Genomic DNA, 24,555 nt, shown 5'->3' with positions numbered 1-24,555 from the left:
AGGGTGGGTGTCTGCTGCACTTCCGGGGGTGCAGCAGCTAAGAAGGAGCCCCCACAGGCTGGTGCTCCAACGAGGAGGGGACATACAGATCCTAAATCCTGATACTTGTGAGTCTTGTTTGGGGGCAGGGGTGAGGGGAGGCCAGCTTTACCACTTCTGTGGAACTACGGGGCTGTCACACACAATGACTCCTGACTTCCTATTCATTGTCCAGTTCAAGCACGTGATACACTCTTTCCCTGAACTGGTTGCCGGCAGGTGGGGAGGGTAAATTCAGCTATGAGCTGCACTCAAGGGCAGCAGAAACAGCCTGGCATCAACCATGGCCGTGGCCTCCTTGACTGCCCTCGCCAGCAGGTGTCCAAGGAAGGTGGTGAAGCCTCAAGTATTATTCAAAGACCAGAAGGTTCTTAGGGGGTAACGCCTCTGTTTGTTGACTTCTTTTTTAAATAATTAACCTGTAGCACTACTGGCTTTGTATGTGCGTGTCTGTAGAACTCTGTGCGTTTTACTGCATATAGAGATTCTTACAGCCACCATCACAATCAGGATGCGACAGCCTCACCCCTCCAAAACTCTCTCATGCTATTCTATCCCATTTTACTCTCAGCCTGATCCCACCCCTGCCACCTCGCAACCGCTGATCATCCTCTATCACCAGAGTTTTGTCGTTTTCAGAGTGCCAAATAAATGAAATCATTGCGGGACATAACCTTTAGAGTCTGGCTTCTTTCACACGGGGTGATTTTGTCTGAAGACCTTTCTTTAGCAATTCTTCTAGAGAAAGTCTGCTTCTGAAAAATTCTTTTATTTCTCATTCACCTGAGAAAGTTTTGATTTCACCTTCATTCCTGAAGGATATTTTCTTATAGTATGGAATTCTGAGACGACAATTTTTTCTTTGTGCAGGTAAATGCTTGTTCAACTGCCTTCTCTCCTCCACTTGTTTTGGATGAGAATTTCAGTTGTTTAATTGTTCCAACATAATGTGCTGTTTTTCTCTGATTGCTTTCATGATCGTTTATTTATTTACTTACAGTTTTTAGCAGTTTAATTGTGATGTGCCTGGGCATGGGTTTCTTGGGTTTATTCTGTTCGGGGTTTGCTGAGATTTTTTTTTATTTTTATTTTTTTAATTGAAGTATAGTCAATTTACAACATTGTGTTATTTTCTGGTGTACAGCAAAGTGATTCAGGTTATCTATCTATCTATTCATTCTTTTTCAGATTCTTTTTCCATTATAGGTTATTATAAGATAGTATAGTTCTCTGTGCTATATAGTAGGTCTTTGTAGGCTGACTATTTTATATATAGTAATGTATATATATTAATCCCCAAATCCTAATTTATCCTCCACCCTTTCCCTTTTGGTAACCATAGTTTGTTTTCTATGTCTATGAGTCTATTTCTGTTTTGTAAATAACCTCATTTGTATCATTTTTTTCAGATTCCACATATAAGTGATATCATATAATATTTTTCTTTCTGTCTGATTTACTTCACTTAGTATGATAATATCTAGGTCCATCCATGTTGCCGCAAATGGCATTATTTTGTTCTTTTTTATGGCCGAGTAGTATTCCATTGTGTGTGTGTGTGTGTGTAGCACATCTTCTTTATTCATTCATCTGTCAATGGACATAAATGTCTTCCATGTCCTGGCTGTTGTAAATAGTGCTGCTATGAACATTGGGGTGCATGTATTTTTTCAAATTACAGTTTTAATTGATTAAGTCTCTGTTTCCTCCAGTCCAGTGGGGCTCTTGCAATTAAGCCCTGCTGGCCTTCCAAGCCAAATGCTCTGGGGGCTCCTCTTCTGGATACTGGACCTGCAGGCTGAGGAGCCTGATGTGGGGCTTGGAACTCTCACTCCTGTGGAAGAACCGCTGCAGTATATTCTCCAGTTTGTGGGTCATTCACCTGGGAGGCAGGGGTTTTGATTATATTGTGCGTGCCCCCCTCCTACCATCTCATTGTGGTTCCTTCTTTATGATTTTAGTTGTAGAGGATTTTTGTGGGGTAGGTTCCAGTCTTTTTTATTGATGGTTGTTTGGCAGTTAGTTGTGATTTTGATGTGCTTGTGAGACAAGGTGAGTTCAAGGTCCTTCTACTCTGCCATCTTGGCCTGGGCTCTTAACCTGTTGATTTTTTTTTTTCTTAAGTAGACGCAGTTGGGCTCAGGCTGCAAGTTCTGACCAGGTTTCTGTGGGTTGTGGCCCCACTGTCAGTTCTGTTTTCAGTCTTCTTAGTGCTTTCAGATTTCTCCTGAATGTCCACCATCTCATGGTTAGGCCGGGACCTAGATGCTGATGCATCTGTAAGTTCAGTTCTTAGTCTTTGTTATGCCCTTTCTGATCAGATTCAAGCATGCATGGCTTGGGGGTGAGCCAAAAATTTAGCAGACAACAGCAGATAATGTCATGGGTTTGTTTTCCCAAACTCCTTCTGCTCTCTAATCTCCCTGGTTTGTTCTGGTTTCCTGGGGTTTCCCCTTTTTGGTTGACCCTCCAGAAAGCTGGGGTTTTATTTACACTGTTATTCTGTGCAGTTCCTATGACTTTGCCCCATGTCCAGGGCCAAGTGATGGAGGCACAGAGAAAGGAGAATGCATGTTCTTGGGACCACCCCTCCTTTAAGTGGAGAGGAAGTTCCCCTTCCTCAGCATCTTCCAGGCTTGTTGGTGAAGGTAATGGGGAGAATATGACCTCTGACTGACCCATGAGCTGGACCTGGGCAGTCCGAGGCTCTGCACCCCCTCTCCTCCCCTCCCCTGAACATACATTCTGCCCACCATTCCTGCAGCGGGAGCAGTTCCAAGGACATAGCCTTGAGAGAGTAAGCTGTTGTTGAGACCATCTGGATAGTGTACGTGACTGAACCCAGTTAAGGCCTCTGTATAATCTTTTAAGATTCTGGCGGGCGGGCGCAGAGATCTATTTGTCTTGCGGCCACTCAAGATGAGCCTCTTATGTAAGTTCCCTTGCTTATTACATGTGCCACCTACCAATCTGGAGTGGTCTGCCACTTCCTTCTGTCTCTCCTTGCCCTGCTTGTATGGGGACGGGTTTTAGATTTCATGCTAGAAACTCCTGCGGTTGGGAACCTACGTGCTGCCACTGGCACTGCCAGAAGATGCCTTTCTCACACCTTGAGGCTGAACGAGAGGATTTCTGCTGGAGCTCTCCCTGTCCACGCCAGTGCCCACTTCTGGGCTTCAGGCTGCCTTGAGTCCCTTCCAGGGAATCCCAGAGGGGAAAAATGGTAGATCTTCAGCCAGTCGATAGTACTATGAATTCATGTTTTCTTCCCCAGTCAACCTGCTTGATCCTGATTGCTGCTCCCTGCATTCTGTCCAGGAGACACCCTGGTGGGAGAAGCAGGGTGGAGTGAGGGTGCCTACTCCATCTTGCCCAGAACTGGAAGCTACTCATTGACTTTTGCTGGATCATTTCTCCAAACCAATTTGGTCTGAGAACTGGGGACCCTTTCCTAGTTACCAAGGGAGAATAGACATTTCATCATAGGCATCTGTGATGGCAAGTGTCGAGTATGTGAGTTTGTATATGTGCGTGTGTACCAGTGCTGGAAAAAGACATTGCAGCCTATTGTGGCAACATGCAAACCTCCAAAGAGGGGCTGAATCCTTGTCCCAGATTGGAGTGGCAGTCACCCCCTCTTATTCCCAGACCCTGCTGATGGGAGCGAAGCCTCCTCTCCCTGTTTGGCAACGATGGTACTCAGGAGCAGCAGCTTGTCTGCCGCTCTCTTCCTACTGGCCTGTTGGGCACACGTGATGTTGTACACGTGGGGCTCTCAGCCCTGCATCTCTTCTCAGATCCCTTTGAAACTCTTCTCTTCTCTTTTGCTTCTATCCATTTCTTCTGCCAGCCGCTTTTATGAAGTAATGTGACTCTATGAAGGAATGATTCAATGCAAGTAACAGAAGGGGATGGGTGGAGCGTTTACGTGAAGAAATGAGGTTCTTACACGTTGTAAATGTGGTGATCTAAGGTAGGGCAGTCGTTTGTGGGGAAGGAAGCTGCAATGCAGAAAACTCTTGATTGATAAAGATACAGTTGTTCTTGCCAATGTCACCCAAGGGATAAACAGCTTGCCCGCCATAAAATCTCATTAGTCCTGCCAGGCGAATGAAGAAATGTAAAGATTTGTGGCCCCAGTCTAACTAAAGCCATTATCCAGAGACTGTCTCGGCAATGTATTATGGGTCTATTTGAAGATTTCAATTTACCTGTAGCCGGGTTTGCTTTCTTTTCTTCCACTGGAGGAAAACATTCAGCCTGTTTTTATTGTTTTGGATTCCTTTTTCAGAGGACGGAAACTCATCGCTCTCCCTCCAAAAACGTGAAAACACCAACCACTTGCCTGTTGCACCCCCACCCACACTGTCTTAGAGGACTGTGCTGTGACCAGCGGGGTCAGTTTGGTGGGTGCACAAGTTTAAGACTATGGTTGATACAGTCGTGAATTCCCATGTGGTTGAAAAACATGCTGAGAATTTAAGAAAAACTCAGAGTCTCTCTGAAAAAGAGACATGATTAGTATTGTGCTCTTTTCCTTTTTAATGTATTTGGAGACTATAGGAAACATTAATTCTCTTGACAAATGCTGACTAAGTGCCTCTGGATGAGGTTGTGCGTTAGGAGCTGCAGGGGACGCAAGGAATATGCTAAGATCCTTGTTCTCTCAGAGCCTGTGATCTGCTGGTGAAGGTGAGATGGGCCGGTGGGTGCTGTGGGCTAGGGGCGGCGTCCACTCAGCTGCCAGGCAGGAAAGCTTAGGGCAACTTCTACTGCACTTGCTCCACACTTTCCATGTTCAACTGGTCAGCTTGACCCTGTGTCCAAAACTCTTCTCATATCCCTTTCATTTCCCTTGTTCCCCTGTGGCTCTGCTCTGTCAGGCTATTACTTACTGTAACTGCTTTGTCTCTAGCATTATTCTCCAAAAACACTCTCCTGTGCAATCGCATCTCCCCCCTGTTCAGAATTCCTTCGTGAATCTTCGTCACATCAGAGGGAGGCCCAAACTCCTGAGCACATTATTCTGGCCCTCAGATGGGCCCTCCTTCCTCTTCCGCACCGTCTTCTCCTGCACCTGGACTGCTGGTTGCTCTCTGAGACCATGGCTTGTCCCCCCACCATGACTTTGTCCTCTGATTCTTCTGTTTGTAATTCTTTTCTTCTTTATTCTTCCAGGTAAAATCAAATTGGCCCTTTGATATCCAGGCCCAATGCTATCTCCTCTGTGTGGCTAGTCAGGGGTTGTAACTCCCATTTCTTTGCTCCTGTAGAACTTTGTTTAGATATAATTCATTCATTCATTCATTCATTTGTTCAGTTCATTAAACAATTCTTTTTACTGGGCAATAAGCCAGCTGCTGAGAACGCAAAGGAGAGATGTCCTTCCTGTCCTCGTGGGACTTAGTCCAATGGAGAGATGGATTTGAGTGTCATATCTGCAATGAGAGGAGGTGTAATGGCTGTAAGGGATTTGTGTATAAAGGGGTGTGTGTGTGCGCGTGCGTGCGTGTGTGTGCGCGCGCGCATGTGTGTGTGTGTGTGAAGCTCCAGGAGAAGAGGGCTCTAAACCTGCCTGGGCAATTCTAGAAGTGCTTCCAGAGGACAGAGTATTTGAGCTAAGCCTCGATGGATGGGAAGGATTTGGCCTGGTAGACAAGTGGCCAGAGGGACTTCCAGGCAGAAGAAAGGTCATGAGCAAAGGCACTGAGCTGTGACAGAGCTAGGCGCCCTTGTGGAGGGGGGAGCATATGCAAACTGTGAGAGGTGGCTGTTGGTTTTGGAGGAACACAGGCTGCTTGTCATGTAGCGTGCAGGACGACTGTGACTCCCACCTTGGGTGGCACGTGAGAGTGTGTACTGTGACTAGACTCAAGAAGCCAAGCCTTTTGGGAAGATGTATGCTCTAAAAAATGTAGAAAAGAATGTCAATTTATAGTCACCTGTGTTCACACCATTTTTAATCTAAAGGAACTCTCACTCCCCCAAGTGATCGCAGTATTAGGGAGAGGGTAAGAATTTATTTCTCAGTGCTTAAAACAATATATAAAATATATGAACTCTTCCCACTCTCTTTCCCTTCTCCCTTCCCTTCCTGGAAATTGCCATAAGATAGTACTTAAGGTGAATTAGTGTTGTGAAAATTCAACTGGAAATAGTAAGTTCCAAAATTTAAAAATAGAGGAATATTCTATCTCTATAGAATATATAGCTATAAACTATAAAACATACACATATGCTAATATAACTATAAAATGTGTATCTATGACATGTATCTCTATATTTTTATACAACATTTATACAACATTTTATACAACATACATTTTTTAATTTTTTAGCCACGTGGCCCTTCAGTATATTTCCGCTTCCCGCCCGCTGCGTGGACCATGGCTTTCACACATGTGTGTGCGCCTTCCCTGTTCCTGATGTAAAACACAGTCACTGGATTTGGGGGCCCGGCCCCCACTAACTGGGAGGGTGTTTGGTGGGGATGGAGTGTCTGCATTTCTAACCTGTTTCTCACACAAGCCCCCAGGTGATGCTGACGCCCAGTAAGAGCTCTCTGAGCGGAGCCGCTCTGCACGCCGCCACCTTCATCAAATGCAGCACAGAGAACACGAAGCCGTACATTACTTGCTGAGTTGAAAGGCGTTTTAAGAGGTTATCTAGACTAATCACAACTTTAAACTACGCTCCATGGCGTGGCTGGGCGTCTGCTCCAGTGAGGTGGTAAGTGGAAGCAGATGACTGCAGGTTCGGGCCCTGATACTCACGGAAACAGAAGTGGGTTGTTCTGGTTATTCCACTTTGTTAATCTTGGGTAAAAAGATATGATCGCATGATACGATGTGAGACGTATTATCATACACAAAACAAATGACATAACCTTCTAAACTACAAGCTCTCATGCCCTGCGACTAAAATTAAGCTTTTTTATGTCATCTTCAAGCTTTAATTGTCACCTCTCTGTATCCCCCATTATCAGACCTGTTTTTTTTTTTTCTCATCAGCTTTATTGAGGAATAATTTAGGTACAAGAAACTGCATCCATCTCAAGTATATACTATTCTAACCTTTGAAACTACTACATAATTTACTAATGACTTAATAATTTTAAATTATTCACCAATTCCAATAAAAATAGTTTTTAAAAATCCTACACAATTGGGAAATGCTATGTGACCTTCAGAAAGAGCAAGACACAAATGTGATTTATGAATATGGAACATAGACACAACAAAAGGGCGACAGGGCCCACTAGGACATTGGAATCATTTCTTGGGGGTGTGTGGGGGGCCTCTGTCCTGGGCACCTAGGAAGGGGGAGAGGAAGCACCAGAGCTCAGGTACCCAGAAACCTAGGGAACACACAGTCTAGAGAGCACTGGCTGTGAGAATGGAGTGAGGGGACAAATCTTTGTTAGCTTTTCATGACTCTCACTTACTTTTTGTTCCCAATGTCCCCACCTTGGTCCGAGACCTCATCACCTGCTATTTAAATTATTATTAAAAGCCATCCCACTTTCTCCTGGCTTCTGGTCTCTCTCCACGGGAACCTACCTTGCATATAACTGTGTTTATGCCACTCCCCAACTAACAAAACTTCAGGGATTCTCAGGGCAAAATCAAACCCTGCAGTCTGACATTTGAAGCCCTCAGCCATGCAGCCTGTCCCTGGAGCAGCTTGTCAACCCATCTCACTGAAGTCCAAATGCAGATCACCTGTCCCGGATGCACGGTTTCATTTACTTGCCTTCACTTCCCTGGTGTCCCTCCTGCGGGGGCTACGTGCTATTCTCTGTACTTTATGTGCACAGTGAAGGCTTCATTCCCTCCAAATTCCTTCTCTTCCATATTTTTGTAGCTACTATGGTCTGAACTGCTTACTTTATACACAATCATGAACTGCTTTGGATTTTTAATGAGTGTTTCATGAGTGTATATTCTGTTTCTTAAATGCAGTATCAGCTGGTTGAGATCAGGGACCACCTGGTAGAATACATCCTGGGCTTTAAGATTGTTATGTAATAAGAAAAATAACACACTAAATGTGTAATTCAATGGTGTGTTGAGACTTCCCATGCAAACACATCTAAGAATCTGAAAACGATCCTTTGTTAGACTATGTGTCTTTTTTTATTTTAAAGAGATGTGAAATATTTTTATAGGCGCTAAGGAAATACAAAGTGTGGTGATAATAATAGCAAATATTTATTGAGTTCTTACCATGTGTTGGACACTTTTCCAAGTGCTTTTCCATAGAGTAACTGCTTTAATTCTGCTGACAACCCACTGAGGCTGTTATCCCCATTACACAGGCAAGGAGACCAAAGCACAAAGAAGGGAAGTCATTGCCAAGGTCAGAGAGCTTGGGCCAGGCGGCTGGACCTGATGCCCAAGAGTTTAAACCCAGCCCGTATACTGCATCTCATTCATGTAAGGACCTTTTGAAATGTAAGCAATGTTGAGGAATAAGAAGCAGAAATGTAATTAGAGGCCAGAGGAAAAGATCTTGAAGACCACATCAAGGTTTATGCCTGAGAGATGGTGAGATCCATCTATATAATGAAGGTGCTGTGTTCTGACAAACTCTGGAGAAGGACCAGTTCGTTATCTGTCCAGTCTGTTTTTAGATCCTTTTTCTTATGTCATTATAAAGAATATATAAAGTCTCTAATTTGATTACTCTGTGTATGATAGGTAAGATCTTAATTATTATTATTTTTTTAGGGTGTCCTACAACAGTCTGCACTTTGCTGAGTTTTTCATTAAAAAAAAATGCCTTTTTTGGACTTAGCAAATGCTTAATCTTTTTCCACTTCAGTAGCTGGAAACTCTCCCTTGGGGGTCCTAAGCTCTTTGCATATTTTTAGGTTGCCAGACTTCTTCTACTGGCTCTCCAGGAAGCCAATTTCCTTCCTAAGCCCTGGAGAGTTGCCTTGCTCTATCCCAGGCACCCTCACTGCCTCACAATAAAATGCTGCCTAATTACTGCCTTTGTGGGGCCCCTGAGACCCGAGCATTTGTCTCCAGGCCATCGCTGTGGTCTATAAACTCTTCTCAGATGAGAGATAAACCTCTTCATGATTTAAATCTCCAGGTCTTATAACAGGGATTTACTCCAACCAAATTGTTTCCAGTCTTGTGAGAGAAGTGATCACATGAGACAATATAAGTCATCCCAAGATAATTTCTTACAGGACCACTTTAAGGGAATGTCCCTTTCTAAAAATCTGGTGCCTGGATCTAAAGATGCCCCCAAAATCAAATCCTTTGATGTATTTTGTTTCTCCATTTCTGGAATAAGCAGGGAATTCAGAAGTGAATAGATGAGGAACTGTTATCCATCTCTGATGAATACACAAAGTCAAAGGTCTAATTGCAGTAATACTCTGGATTTTTGCTGGATATTTTCTTCCAATAATGGAAATTTCTTTAAGAAATTTGAGCCAAACAACTAAACTGATGTTTTTACCAAAAGCTAAATATTTTTAACAGATATGAAATATATCACATTTGTAAAGTAAATTTGTGCTTACTTGGTTAACCCTAAAATGAAACACATAGAACATGTTAATTTGCAAGTGCATTGGAATTGAATGGAAGAAGCTAATATTAAATAATGCATGATTAATTACTTATTATCAGTGGGAAAAATGATAGGGCTGGCCATTTGTAGAAGACGTGCTTATTCTCTGAGATTTCTTGTTTAATAGATGTGTTCAAGTTTCAGATCCCTGTGACATAGGGGAGTTACTGTGGAATGTTCTTGAGAAGCAGATCTTAGCAGAGGAGCAGTGACGAGGAGCAGGGCCCTGACAGCTCAGGCGTCTCCTGTGTACTCAGCACCTTTCCCACCACATGCACGTGGCCCATGTTGCCTACCTGTGCAATGGTGGGACTTTAGGATCTTTGTGGTCCAAGGTCCAAGTCCTCGATCTCTTTCCCAAGTGACCGCAGACACCCGTGCTTGTGTGCTTCCGTCTCTGGAACAGATAGATGGACTTGTGGGCTACACAGCAGCGGGTCCCAACCTTAGCTGCAAAGCAGAATCACTTGGAGAACTTCAGGGAATACTGATACCCAGGACCTTCCTACCGTCAGATTAAAATTGTAATTGGCTGTCCATCAACGGATGACTGGATAAAGAAGATGTGGTATATATGTGCAATGGAATACTACTCAGCCATAAAAAAGAATAAAATAATGCCATTTGCAGCAACATAGATGGACATGGAGATCGTCATTCTAAGTGAAGTAATCCATAAAGAGAAGGAAAAATGCCATATGATATCACTCATGTGGAATCTTAAAAAAAAGGACACAAATGATCTACATTTTATTTATAACTTAGATGACTAATTTCTTGAATATATGCAAGCACATTTGATTGTCCTTTATAATTGAATTATTGTGTTCTGTTGATTCTTATTTTGTGATTGGCTTTGTTCCTTTGATAACTATGTAAATTTAAAAAGCTAAAGCTCTTAACTGTTCTTAGAAACAATGAATAGTACATATATGTAAATTTAAAAAAATACGTGCAGCATATTTTATATATGTACTTATATGCAATATGTTGTATATGTGCAGTCAAACTGTAACATTTCTACCTAATAAAACTAAAAAATGAAAAACAAATTTAATTGGCCACAGTGTGGGGCCTAGACATCTGTAGAGTTCAAGTTTTCCAGGTGATGCTGATCACTTCTCTGAAGTCACTCTAGAAGAAAGAACCTCCTGCTTCGCTGGCCAGCCGCTGGTATACCTGTAGAGGGGGTAGCAACAGGGGTGCTATACAAGCAATAAGACGCTGGAGAATTACCAAAAAGCTGCAGTGAAGGGCCCTGTAGAAGTAAAAACTGTATCACAAGTATTCCTCTCATTATTTTGTCAGAAGAGTTTGCTAAGACCTGACACCCATGTATTGCCCTCCCAGCTATAAAGCACTTTTACAAAAACCCCCAGCTTTGTCCCCGTAAAAGGACCCTGTGAGGCACACAGGGAAGGTAGCATTATGTACATTTTTTTTTTTTACAGGTGAGGAAATGAAGCTCAGAAAGGCTGAAGGACACGTCCAAGTTCACACAGCTAAGCAGCTAGCAGTGTTGATGTTAGAATCCAGGTTTCTGATTTTTTTCCCTTGTAATAAATAGTACTGTTGTGAATTAAAATCCCGGATGGTCTCTTGTAGATTATAAAACTCAGGACAAATATAAGCTGCTGCTATTGTTATTACGCAGAGGGGAAAAGCAGTGGTTTGAGAGAGGTCAGGTTGTTTATAACGCTGTTTTCTTGCCCTTGAGATTTAAAACTATCTGAAAAGTATAAGTTGTTACTCCACAACATTTCATTCTTTCCAACATAGTCTGCATATATTTTTGGCCTGGTTGATTCATTTACCAGCTGGGATTGCAGAACTGACCAGAGCAGCCTGGGTTTCCCAGGGTCAAAGGAGTGGATTCGCATTTTGGATTCACCTGTCCCTTCCAGCTGCATGTCTGAATTTCCCCGCTCACCATGGCATCTGAGGCAGCTGCTGTGTGTCCTTCACCACTTAAAACCTGTAATATGTCATATTCCCTCATCTGGGCTCCCTGGGCCTATTTTGTTTTGTTTTGTTTTGTTTTAGATTCCACATGTGAGTGAAATCATGCAGTATTTGGAATTCTCTGTGTGACTTAATTCACTGGGCACGTTATCTTCAAGGTCCATCCATGTTGTCATGAATGGCAAGATTTCATTCCTTTTGATGGGTGAGTAGTATTCACATCTTCATTCATTCATTCATCCATTGATGGACACTTAGGTTGTTTCCATATCTAGGCAATTGTGAATCATGCTGCAGGGAACATGGGGGTGCAGATGTCTTTTGTAATTAGTATTTTCCTTTTCTTTGGATAACTGTCCAGAAGTGGACTAGCTGGATCATATGGTAGTTCTGTTCTTAGTGTTTTTGAGGAATCTTTATACTGTTTTCCACAGTGGCTGCACCCATTTACCTTCCCACCAACAGTGCACGAGGGCTCCCTTTTCTCCACATCCTCGCCCACATTTGTTATTTGTGTTCCTTTTGATGACAGCCATCCTGACAGGTGTGAGGGGGCCCCTGGGCCTATTTGGAGGGCCCTGAATTAGGCATGTGGGTATTTGATCACAATCACTTGAACAGCTCTGGTTTTACTTAACACTGGGTTTTGCTGTTGGAAAGAAGACCCGGGTTAGGAGAGAGATGTCTGAGGTTTCCCTTGTAAGAGATGAAAATAAGGAATCAGTTAAGGAAAGGGATCAAAGAAATGACTTCCTTCAACCCCACTTTCATCATTCAGTGCACTGTCAGTGAGATATCTGATGGCACTTTGTTGTAAAGACACTTCTTATTTATAAATACAGGTCATTTTATACTTCTTTTAAAAAATTTATCACTGTCAAGTTCCACTATTTTTTTTTTCATAACTCTTCCAGCACAGTACTCTACATTCAATAGATTTTCAATAAATGTTGGCAGGAACTTCTTTCTCTATGACATTCATTCCTTTCTTTATTCATATAAGAAACATGTATTGAGTTTTGACTTAATGTCAAGCACGATACAAGAGGTGGGATAAACAGCCAAGAGGACATGGTTCTCATTTTGAAGGAACGGATTGTTTAGTGAGGAAGCAGAAAGGCTATGCTGGTGGGAGGCACCAGGAAGGGGACTGGGGGCCAGGAAATGGGTTCCAGAGGGGACGTGTAAGCTGATTCTGGGAGGACAAGAGGAGCTGGGAGGTAGATGGACAGTGGGGTGGGGAAGGTGGTGACAGGCAAAGGAAGGAGGTATACAGGCACAGAGGTAAGGGAGCACGAGGAGGTCGGAGGGCCTAGAGCTAGTAAAAGCAAGCACCACCAGTCCCCACTATATATATCACATGTACCCCGGACTGTATTCAGTAGGCCAGTGTTTTCCATATTCCTTAGTCATTTGTGAATTAAAAGTCAAAGAAATAGAGTAGGTAGTATCAGAGAGTATGATATGTAGCAAGGGCGAGTTTTGTTCCATGAAATTTATGTTTCAGTTATAGATGTGTGTGTGTGTGCATATAAATGGATGTTTGTACTGAGTACAGGGTTTAATGGTAAATTATATTTGGGATACTCTGTTGTAGGCTGGACATGCCACTGACCAGTTTTCACCCAGAGGAGTGACATGATTAGTTTTGCATTTTAGACCAGTTATTCTGGCTACAGTACGTGCAAAGGATTAGAGTGGTTGGAATGCAGCCTAGTGGCCAGTGCAGGAGCAGCTAACTTGTACCATGAGGTAGGAGCTGCGTGTTGTGAATGGCAGATCAATGAGACAGAAGGAGCATGGGTCCTTGATGATTATGGAGCTGCCATAACAGTTCTGTACTGCCTGTCCAGACTTCTAAATGAAAGAAATAAATGTCTAGCCCTGTTTAGCCTGCTATTATTTGGGTCTGTAATGGCCGGCTAATGAGTATCCTTAACTACTATACCTGCCTGTGGCAAACGGAGCCTAAGATGACCTGTAATGGTCCCCACCTCTTAGTATTCACATTTCCCCTGAGTATGGGTGGGAAAGTATGACTTGCTTCTAATCAACAGAATATGCAAAGAATGACATTTCCATGAACAGATCACTTAAGATTCTGACTTACATTCTGTTAGCACATCTTACCTTTGCTGGCTTTGATGAAGCAAGTTGGCACGTTATGAGCTGCTCTATGAAGAGGCTCAGATAGCAGAGAACTGAAGAGAGGAGCTGGCCGAGAGCCAGCAAGGAACTAAGGCCCCTAGTTCAGCTCCCTGCAAAGACCTGAATCCTGCCAACAACCATGTGAGCCTGGAAGAGGGTCTTTCCCCAGTCAGGCTTCCAGATGAGACTCTAGTCCTGGCCAACATCCTGACTGCAGCCTTGGGAGGACACCCTGAAGTTGACAACTCAGCTAAATTGAGCCTGGATTCCTGGCCCACAGAAACTGAGACAATAAATGTGTGCTGTCCCGAGCCCATAAGATCGTGGTAATTTGTTACACAGCAATAGATAACTAATACATTGCATAATTTATATTTGACTTCCTCTCCTTCCTTGGTTTCAGCCCCATATTCCTGACCGACAGCACTCATCCAGTGATACCCATTTCAAACCCCAGTACACCTTCATACTTCCACACTTACCAGACCAGCAAAAATAAAAATGCTGGATAATTCCAAGATAGGTGAAGTAGGAAGGCTTGCACTTGTGAGGGTAAGTGGATACAACTGCTTTAGAAGACAGTTGGAAAGGTCTGGGAAAGTTGAAGATGAACAGGCTTTCTTATCTACTATTCTACTCCTTGGCATAAGCCCTATAAAAACTTGCACGCACACACACAAGGTACTGTCCAAGAATGTCCACTGTACAATTTTTAGTACTAGTGAAGTACCAGGAGTCGGGGCTGCTGTAACAAATACTTAAAAATATGCAAGTGGCTTTGGAACTGGGTGATGGGTAGAGGCTGGAAGAGTTTTGAGGTAAAAAGCAACATTGCTGTGACTAGACCATTAGGGCTGATTCTGGTGAGAGCTGGAGAGGAAGCCTCAATCTTCTCAAGTAATCCTGGGCAGAGTGTTGGTAGAAATAGGGATGGAGAAAGCCATTTTGATGAAGTTTTAGCCAAAAATGAGAAAAATTTTATTGGACAATGGAGGAAAGACTATCCTTTTTATAAAGTGACAAAGAACCGAACTGTGTACCAATGTAATGGTATGTATTTCGGGGTGGGCCTTTGGGAGGTGATTAGGTCATGAAGGAGGAGCCCTTGTGAATGGGATTATTGCTTTTATAAAAGGAGCCCCAGAGAGTCCCCTCTCCCCTTCTGTCATGTCGGCACACAGCAGGAAGCCAGCTGTGCATGACTAGCAATCTGACACTGAATCTGGCTCCCAGCTCCCAGAACTGTGAGAAATGAGTTTCTGTTGTCTATAAGCCATTCAGTCTGCTTTTTGGTACAGCAGCCTGAATGCACGAAGACATTAAAGTTAGTAATAACCTAAATATCCATCAATAGAAAATGGACAAACTGTATTATATTGTTACAGCAATTAAAATGAATGGACTAACGTTACATTTGTAAACATGGATCAACCTCAGAAACACAATGCTGAACAGAAAAAGGCAATTTCAAGAAAGTGCAGTATAATAACATTTATATAAAGCTTGAAAACATGTAAAACAATATTATATAACGCAGAGGTATATAGTAAGAGTGAACAACATGCATCTGAAAAATAATCCAAATCAAGAACAGGATGTGGTGGGGACCAGGTGTTTTCATTGTGGTGGCTGTTATGCAACTCTGTAATTTTCATGTGTGTTTCAAATGTTAAACAGAACAAAACGAAACTGAAATGCTTGTCTGTCATGAAGGCATGACTCCCGGCACAGATCGAGAAGGAAGACACATGACAGAACTCAGGTAAATGCTGTCCTTCTTCATTTCACTGTAACTTCACTTTCAGACAGTGAGAACATTCCTGGCGAGCTGGGGGGAAAAGGGACAGAGATAAGGTTGTATAAGAATTCCTTATTACAGCTCTCAGGGTTTTCTGGAAACGTCAAATTCGAGGTGCGGTTTGAGAAAGCAGGGAGGCAGTGTGGTGAACACAGCAGAGGATACCAAGGAGTATGGGGTGATGAACAGTTTGCTTGAAGAGGTGACCCTCTGGGAAGATGCATGCAGCCAGTTTATGATTTTGCATCACTTATGCCCATAAATCACAAAGAAGACCTAAAATGTAGCAGAAAAAGGAAATGAAAAAAGGAAATGGAATTCACCGCCCCCCCATCCCATCACTTTCCATTCTGTAGTCAAAGTAGAACAGGACACAGAAAAATAGCAGGGACAATGGGATTCCAGGAATGGGAGGGTCCCTCCTGAGTGGCTGGTATCTTCTTACAATTGGAAGGGACATGGGACCCCGGCTGCACGAGCTCCTTTTTTCATTCAGACTTGAAATGTTTTGTGGCTGGGGCTGCTTGGCACTACACTGCCTTCTAAGAATAGAAAACCTGATCACAAGCTGCTTTTCCTCTGTGACACGCCACCTACGTTGTAACATGCTTCGGTGGCTGAATCAGAAGGTGACGTGCTTTTCAAGTCACTAGAAGATATTCTGCTTGTCACAAACAAGGTAACTCTTGCCAACATTTTCGAGTTACACACATCTGGTTACATATCCCTCTACTAGTGGAAGGTCCTACAACAGGTATGTGAAAGGAGCGTTGCTAACCTATTAGCATCTTGTGGAGTTTCCATGATGACTTTCTGCGATGCTCAGCGAAATACCATTACTCCAGCTCTCACAGGGGACTACATGTTCATTCACTGAGTTACGTACCCACAACACTCCAGAGTGTTACAAATCTTCTCAACAGCCCCGAATCCTGGCTTTTCTGTTGATACTTCTAAATTAGCACAAAGAAATACAAAATCACCAGCAAGGAGAATCCCCATAGGATACTGCCAAGAGGTTTTGTGTTTATTTTGGCACACATAGAAATATTATGAATCTCTAAAATGTGGAGGAGTTCTTTTCATTAGGAATATGCGATTAAGTGAGGCTGGCCTAGAATAGTTCTGGACTTTAAAGAAAGTTTCACTTCTAATGGGAGCACTGAAGCAGAAGTATAGTTTATAAATAAAACAGAGCAGAAGCCTCATCTTGGCTGGATAAGGCAGAAAGATAGGAATATGGTTTTTCATTTCCTTCTCTTGTTTATTAGCCTCCTAGTACCTTTACGAAAAGGCAGCATCAGAGATCCCAAATTGCCACCCTGCAAACCTATCTTTTTAATCCTTTCCTTCCACTTGACAAATTCCAGTTCATTTCATGAGGGCTCTGGTATCACCTTTTGCTTTTTTCATCATTAACTTTTTGCTTCTTCCCACTTGCCAAGAAGGGGTGGAAGGGTAGCAAATTAAAATCTGGGCTTCCACATTCTGAGCGAGGTCAGATTCCAGATGAAGCTTGGGGTTCCAGCCAAACTCTGGGAGAACACCGCAGGCTCACGGCAGTGAGGCTTTGGGGGCTGGGCTAGGCCTGGGGTCCAACGTGGACACCTGCTGTGGCAGAACTGGGTCTTTGCTCTTTGCAGACCTGAAATGCAGGTGCCTCTGCCTGTTAGGAGTGACCCCTTGGCATGCAGGGCTTCTGCCTGTTTATTTAAGAACTCCCACTCTGCTAAGGTAGAGTCTCTTGAAACTTTCGGACTGACGTTCACAGTAGGAAATATATTTTACTTCACAATCCAAATTTGTCAGTGTTCTTTAGGCAGGAAACATGAAGCTGGAGCAAGGATTTCAACAGAGAGAACTGAGCATAGGGAACTGACTAAACAGATGTTCGAGGACTGAAAAACTGAAAAAGGAACACAGAAGTAAAACATACATATTAAGTGCAAAAAGCAGCTGCCACCTTTGGGGCTGGAGATCAGAGTGGAGAGGAGGTTGGGATTATCAGAACCCTGCAAGGACGCAGTGGCTGCAAGGATGGCTGCCGAGGGGCTGGGGCCCAGACTTCCCAAGTGGGGTGCTGCCTGGCTGATACTGGTAAGCCTGGGGTGGGGGGAGAGGAGGCGCGGTGAGGCTGGTTCTGGACGTGTAATAAGAGCCTGGAGACAGGAAACACTGCTACCAGGCTAGAGGGCCATCGCTGGGGTGATGCTGACAGCAGTGAGCAACCTGTTCCCTCTCCTCCAGCACCTGCTCTTCCTCCAGGGCTGCCCCGCTGTAGCCAGACGACAGGGGAGAAATGTGCTTTGTACAGTCCCAGCACCAGCGACACAAAGCAGGAGGGTAGGTTTGAACTGAAAGACCATAGCTCAGTAACCACCTCACAACACTACCAGAATATGAGCACACACCCCACACTGAATCTTCTATTGCTTTCTCTTCTATTTTGCCTTACCCCACTCTTCCTTACACGAGCATACTTTAAATATTAAAAAGCTGATGGGACCCACTTAATTCTGCTCTAGGACATCTTCAGGGTAATGATGACTTTGAGCATTGGAATTCAGTGCCACTATCTCCAGAACTCCTTCCATACCAAAAGTGACTTAAAGGAATTGCCTCCCAAGGTACCTCTCCACTGAACACTTATGGGGGGGCACCTTTCCACGGGATTCAGGGATGTATTAAGAGGCTGCAAGTGTCCGGTATAGTACTAGAAGGGGAAGGGCTAGGGGATAGGAGGGTTCACTAAGGAGGGTTCACTGATCAAAAATACTTATTGCGTCTATATTACATAAAATGTATTACAAAGATGTTTGGGAGAACACCCAGAAATGCATGTCAGAGGAGCTTGAAATCTAGTGAGGAGAAAAGACAAAATCCAATGAGTCAACAACATGTGAACTGTCCCCGGGCAGGATGGTTAGTTGTCGGGTGGGTGATAGAGGGGGGAAATATTGTGAGTTCGGAGCAGGGTGACAGGCTTGTGAGCAAGAATGATCTGGAAAGGTTTCACGTAAAGGCCTGAGTTAGTTTTTATGGACTAGGTGGAATCGAGGGGCCGGGCATATCATTCCAGGTGAAGGGGTCATTAGGGGCAAGAGAACCAGGTACAGAAGCCCCTGTGCAGTGTGCGGTGCTGGAACTTGGGGGTCAGGACCAATAAGGGGGGGGATCAGGACCACTAAGGGAAAGCTCAGCATCGACCAGGGCTGAGGGGAGACCTTGCAAATGGGGAGCAGCTATCGACTGAACGCTGGGAACACCTCCCTGGTCGGGAGGGCGATGGCTCCTGACCATATTGCCTGCGTGTATGGATTAATCTGTCATTACTTTCAGCCCCATCTTCTGAATTTGCACAGTGTGTTTAACTATCACTTGAACTGGTACACAGCATCCAGTGAAAACACCCAACTAAAGTTGATGGGTAGTCCCCATGGTTTCCCAGCCATCCAGAGCTGGGCCGGGCTTTTTCAGGCTGCGCTCCACTGGCTCACGGTCTTCCGGTGCATGACGGTTTTCCTACAGCTTACTCCAAAGCAGCTGTTTCCTTTCCTGCTGTCATCCATTCTCCTCAAGGGGCTTGTCCTGCTTGGTCGACGCCCTGGGTTCCTGACTATAGAAAGCAAGGAGGGTTATGAGTTGGGCCTGGTGTTTGGAGACCTCTTCATGGCTGTTTAGGCTGCTCTGCAACCCCAGCCAGCTGCCTTGCAAACGCAAGTGACTGTTAACAAGGGAAACCAGATGCGGGATGGATGGATCGGATGAACCTGTCATCCTGACTAAACATGTGTTCAGCCGGGAGCAGATCAGTATTATCTTCCCCAGGAGTAAAGGAGAATCTATTTATAGCCTTATTACATATGCAGACTTGTGACCAAATTGCTAGAGGCGACAGGTCTGGGTGTTGCCTCTGTGAGGATTGCTTCAGGTTTTGTTCTGGATTTTCTTGTTTGAATGCTGTCATTTCTTCTGCACAATATAAGCTACAGTCATGTAGATGTTGGTTTCTTTTCTTTCTTGCAGACATCAGATTCCAGCTACTATCACCTGCTTCCTCACTTACACTAAGTAGTTTTCATAAGGGAACCTCCTCTGTAGGTAGCCTGGACGTATCATGTGCAGAAGCAGCTTGATACTTACTGAGTAACTATATTCTGGGCTGAATCAAGCAGAATATGCAGATATACTCTGGGGTGAAGACTATTATTTTAATATCTGGCACTACAGTTCCTCTTGGCAGGTACTTTCTGTGTGTATGAAAATACTTTGATAAACAGTTTAAGAACAGAAAGTGGCCCTGACGTATAGATTGGGAGATGGAGGTTAAGTACTATGTAAGGAGAGAAAAGAGGACAGGAGAGATGGGACCAGAGAGATACTGGAGATGGGAAGTTGCATTTAATTCTAAAAGAGAATGGGGATCAGTAGATACCAAAGCCATTGGGATACTGAAGGACCTTTAAGAGCAGGGAGTTATAATTTTAGGTTATTTGCATCCTTCATTTAAAACCCCTCAGTTGCTCCAAACCTTTGAGAGTTTGCTATACAAACAACCAAAGAAAAGGGTTTGATTTCTACCTTGTGTGCCAGCAGGAGAGAAGAGAGTTGCAGGAGGGGAGATGTGGGGGAGTCTAAGTGTACAAAGAAAGCAAGAACTCAGGGGCAGAAGTGCCCTTGAGGTTGTAAACCCCCAGGGAATATGCAATCTTGGAGAGAACACTGGTCTTCCACTGGAGTTAGAAAAGGGACTTAAGTCAATTTCAACAAAATCTCTGTGGGCAAGGTGACCTCGACTGAAAACTGGACGACAGACACAGCAGCTTGTTATTTTCAATTGTAATTTCTTGAGAGGCATTTATTACCAGAAAAGGACAGGGTCAGTAATCCCTCCTTCCTCCCCCATTTACCTAAATCCTTAGGCCTCGTTTTCCTCATCTGCATATTCTGGAGACTGGACTTAAAAAATGTCTATGGTCTCTTTTAGAGTCTACAGCTCTAATAATAATAGCTAATATTTTCATGTTCTTTTGAAAGATAAATTTACATACAGTGAAATGCACAAATCTTGAGAAGCATTTCAAGAGTTTTGACAAAAGCATATGCCTCTGTAACCTAACCCCTAAGCAAGGCAGTTTATTCATCACTACAGAAAAACTCCCTCTTCAGTCAAATGACACCTTCACCTCCAGCCTCCCACTCTTCTAATTCTTACCACGATGGATTAAAGAACTAATATTTAAGTTACTGTTAAATGCCAGGCTTTGGTTTAGAACACTTCATCATTATCAATGCTTTTATTTCTCATAAGCTCTGTGACATAACTATTCTCTCCATTTTGCAGATTAAAGTTGAGCATCAGAGCGGGTAAATCGCCCTAGGTTATGGGCTACCAAGAGTAGCGGCACGCCTAGAGCTGTAAGAAGTGGGTTTTAGAAGCCCGTGCTTATAACCTCAGTTTAGACTATACTGAATCTCTGAGACAAGTCATGGCGAGTTCACAAACGATTATTTAAGAAGTATTACAGGTCAAAATTCATTTGAAATCAATGCCATTTTAAAAGCAGTTTACATTTAAATTATATCTACTAAACGATTCGGTTTCTATCCTATTCGGAAAATGGCAAGAAAGAGGTGTGAAAGATTGCAAATTCGGTTTTACTGGTGAACCCCCTCCTCCCCCCGAAAGAGGTGGCTTAGGTTCCAAACGCGCCGTCCGGCCGGGCCAGCGGGGGATGCCTGGATCGGCGGCGGGGGAGGGGCTGGACCAGCGACCTTTAAAGAGCGGGCGCTGCTCCTTCCTCTGACGCCACCAGCATTCTCTCGGAATAAAGCAGGCATCGACGCGCTGCGCCGAGAGAACGGGCACGCGTCCTGCCACGGGGATTGGCCGCTGCAGCGCAGGGCTCATCGGCACTACCGGGGCTCAATTAGTCATCCGTCCTCCTCAATGTCACCGTCTGCCTCCGTTCCCAGACGCACCCTCGCGCCTCCCTGTTCCCCGCACCCGGGCTCCTCCCCGGAGCTGACTCCAAGCCCCCGCTCTCCCCCCGCGGCGCGGCCCTCGGTTGCCATGGCAACCGTATGCCGCCGCCGCCGCCCGCGTCCGGCTCCCCACGCACGTCGCGAACTAACGGACTCCGCGGCGGCGGCGGCGGCCTATGCCCCACCCCCATCCCACCTGGACCGCTTGAAGACGGTCGGCCGACCTGCGGCACATAGGTAATGAATCCGAGGGAGATGGGCGCCAGCCAGAGAGCCGGTGGTGGGGTGTCCAGGTTGACAGCCCCACCCCGGCTCCCGCCGCGGGAGACGCGGGAACAGAGCGGAACGGGGGAAGAGCTGTGGGGTGCGCGGGGCATTATGGGGATTGTAGTTCAGCGGCTCCTCGGGCTCCCGGCCTTGGCGGGGCGGCCTGGACGGGCGAACTACAAAGCCCGGCGGCCCCGACCGCTGGGAAAGACCGATAAACTTTGAGTGGACCCAGAGAGAAGACAATCTCTCTCTTTGTGCTGAGGGGGCTCCGGGGTGGTCGCGGACCTGGGCTCTGAGCGCTGGGAAGGGGAAGTGGAGGTGAGACTTGGGCTTTCCGTCCTGCCATCGGGCCCGCCCCGGCTGCAGCGCTAGCCCCACCCCGGCTCGGCCACCGCCCCGCGTAGACTGGGGAGGAGCGGCCGCCCTGGCTGCAGGGCCTCGGGCCTTCGGCGCCTCTCATCCTCCCAGGTTGCTGCCTCTCGGTGCAGAACCGTATGTATGGCACACATTTGATGGGAGACCCGAAAAAGGATATTTTAACAGGCTTTTCTCCTTTCCCTGATACGTTATTTCTAGGTATTGGATCCCATTTGTTCTGAAGTAGTTCAGAGGTGTTTGCGTTAATTAAACCCACTGATTAATAATTACTCAAAGGGCATTAATGTTTAAAGGTTAACTGTAGAAGTAGATAAAAGATACCATGCTATTATATGGTAGTATCTGATTTTTTTTTTTTACTGTTTTGCAATTTGCATTTATTTATTGAGTCAAGATTGTAAAACGAATACCCCTCCCACTCCCACTTACCAACTTCAACACTGCCTACACATATTTTGATTCCATTTTAAAGATTAATTCAGCTTTAAATTATTCGTGTTTTTAAAAGTACAGATTTGTCTTTTTTCTTTGGCAGTAGGTAGTAATAATTATTTTCTTTAGTTATTCCAGTGTTTTCTAGCGTTTTTACGAGTGAAAACGCCATGTTCTCTCTCTCTCTCTCTCTCTCTCTCTTTTTTTCAGTGCTCTGGGATACACCTTAGCCCCCTAACGTTGGTTCAGGCCCTGATGGTGAGGAAGCTAACACAGATTTAGAAAACCTGCCTTGCCTACCCTTTGAAATTTTTCAATAGGTAGATAACCATTCTAGAAATTGGGTATTTTGTGATAGTATGTTGGAAAATTGTTGACATATTGGGGGCTTATTTTATGTGAGTGTTTTTAAGCAAGAAAACAACATAAGGCCACTACATAATTTCTTTTCTCTCAATTAAATGAAGCTGGCCTCTGTAAACTTAAAGTAGCAATTTTGTAGAAGGAAATAAAAAGTAGGTTTAGTAATACCACTAGGGAAAAAATCAAGGCCTTATACAGTAGAGGGAGTTTTAAAAATCTTTTTAGTTTTTTTTGTTTATGAGGGGAGGTAATTAGGTTAGGTTTGTTTGTTTGTTTATTTAATGTAGGTACTGGAAATTGAACCCAGGACCTCATGCGTGCTGGGCATGCACTCTACCACCAAGCTATACCCTCCCCGCCCCCGTAGAGGGATTTAAAGTATTTCATTCATTCATTCATTCAAGATTTGTTTATATTACTTATTCATTCTAGGTTTGTTAAGGACCTGTATGGGCCAGGTGTTCCACTAGGTGGTGGGAATAAAGAGATGATAGAAGGTTGCCTGTGTCCTGCATGGCACACAGTCGTGTTGTCACAATAGTGTGATGGAGCTAGGTGCCAGTTGCTATAGGAGCCCAGAGAGAGAATACATAGTCATAGCACAGTAATAGGTAACGAACACTTACTCTACAGGAGGTACTGTGCAGCGCATTTTGCATTTAGCCCCTTGTTTCATCCTCACAACAATCCTGTGAAGTAGGCGCTCTTATTTAGAGATGAGGAAGCAGCCTTAGAGACCTTGCCCAGAGTCATAGCTGATAAGATGTGAATGGTGCTTCAACCCAGGTGGGCCTAACTTATCTAAATGGTGCTCTCAACCACCGATGCCATTCCCTGTACCCTTTGTTAGAAAGATCCTGTCTAAGAGAATTAGGGGAAGTCTCCAGAATGATGTGACATTTGACTTGTGCTAAGAAAGTTGATTAAGCTTTTACTGGAGAGAGGCCGAGGAAAGTCTTTGTAGGCAAATGGCATAACAGAAGCAAAGGAGAGATTTGGATGTTTTGTGTTTGGGGAACCCTAAGTCATTGTGGTGACTGAATCCCAGAATACTTGCAGTGTAGTGGGAGAGACCAGATTTGAAGTACGTGGTACTGTGATAAAGAGTTCAGAATTTTTCTTCAACATGGGGTAACCATTGAAGAATTTCAGATGGACTAGTGGCATTACCGGGTTTGCATTTTAGAAAGATAGCTTTGACTCCAGTGTGGAGAATGGATCCAGGAGAGGTGGAATTAGAATGGGGGTAGGAAAACCAGTTTTAGGGAAAAAAAGTCCAGTAGGAAAATGAAACAAGTCTAAGCTAAGCAGTTGGAGTTATAGAAAGAGATGAATTGCAGAAACATTAAAGGGGTAAAACTGATATGACTTAATAAGAGTTTGGATGGATTCGGAACCCTAAGACGAATGATTCCTAGTTTTCTGGCTAGGATGACTGATGGGATATTGAAACATTGATTGAGATAAGGAGGAGCAGGTTTTTATTGGGGTGAAAGATAAATCAGTTTATCTGATTTTCTCAACGTGCACAGTGATTCTCTTTTATAGAGAACATTTCTCCAAGGATCACTTACTAAGTGTGGTGTCGTGGA

At 44.2% G+C, this 24,555-nt stretch overlaps 1 protein-coding gene and 2 long non-coding RNA genes across 27 annotated transcripts in view; 2 read left to right on the top strand and 1 right to left on the bottom strand.

The window, feature by feature from the left end:
* Nucleotides 1-7,861, top strand: part of LOC107033990 (uncharacterized) — a 64,399-nt gene extending 56,538 nt beyond the window's left edge. Inside the window, exon 4 of the long non-coding RNA XR_012079889.1 lies at nucleotides 6,568-7,861. This is a non-coding gene — a long non-coding RNA (uncharacterized lncRNA). The remainder of the gene's footprint in view (nucleotides 1-6,567) is intronic.
* Nucleotides 7,862-15,219: 7,358 nt separating this feature from the next.
* Nucleotides 15,220-21,840, bottom strand: LOC140701077 (uncharacterized). Of its 3 annotated transcripts, none has more exons than XR_012079891.1 (4): nucleotides 21,745-21,840; nucleotides 19,069-19,151; nucleotides 16,314-16,488; nucleotides 15,220-15,811 (listed from the first exon to the last, which is right to left on the bottom strand). It is a non-coding gene; the product is annotated as an uncharacterized lncRNA (long non-coding RNA). The 3 variants fall into 3 exon arrangements; XR_012079890.1 differs by having other exon boundaries at nucleotides 21,717-21,832; XR_012079892.1 differs by having other exon boundaries at nucleotides 16,422-16,488; nucleotides 21,717-21,832.
* Nucleotides 21,612-24,555, top strand: part of KATNAL1 (katanin catalytic subunit A1 like 1) — a 119,632-nt gene continuing 116,688 nt past the window's right edge. For 20 of the 23 annotated variants that reach the window (XR_012079871.1, XR_012079885.1, XR_012079884.1 and 17 more), the window contains exon 1: nucleotides 21,612-21,757. The gene's annotated coding sequence lies outside the window, so the exon portion shown is untranslated. Of the gene's footprint in view, nucleotides 21,758-21,959; nucleotides 22,109-22,245; nucleotides 22,367-23,586; nucleotides 23,750-24,555 lie in introns of those variants that run through there. The other 3 variants (XR_012079877.1, XR_012079879.1, XR_012079878.1) reach the window with 3 other exon arrangements.

This window comes from Vicugna pacos, chromosome 14, assembly GCF_048564905.1.
Source record: "Vicugna pacos chromosome 14, VicPac4, whole genome shotgun sequence".
Taxonomy (NCBI): Eukaryota; Metazoa; Chordata; class Mammalia; order Artiodactyla; family Camelidae; genus Vicugna; species Vicugna pacos.
The sequence above is the reverse complement of the archived record's forward strand: the minus strand, read 5'-3'. Positions and strand labels throughout refer to the sequence as shown.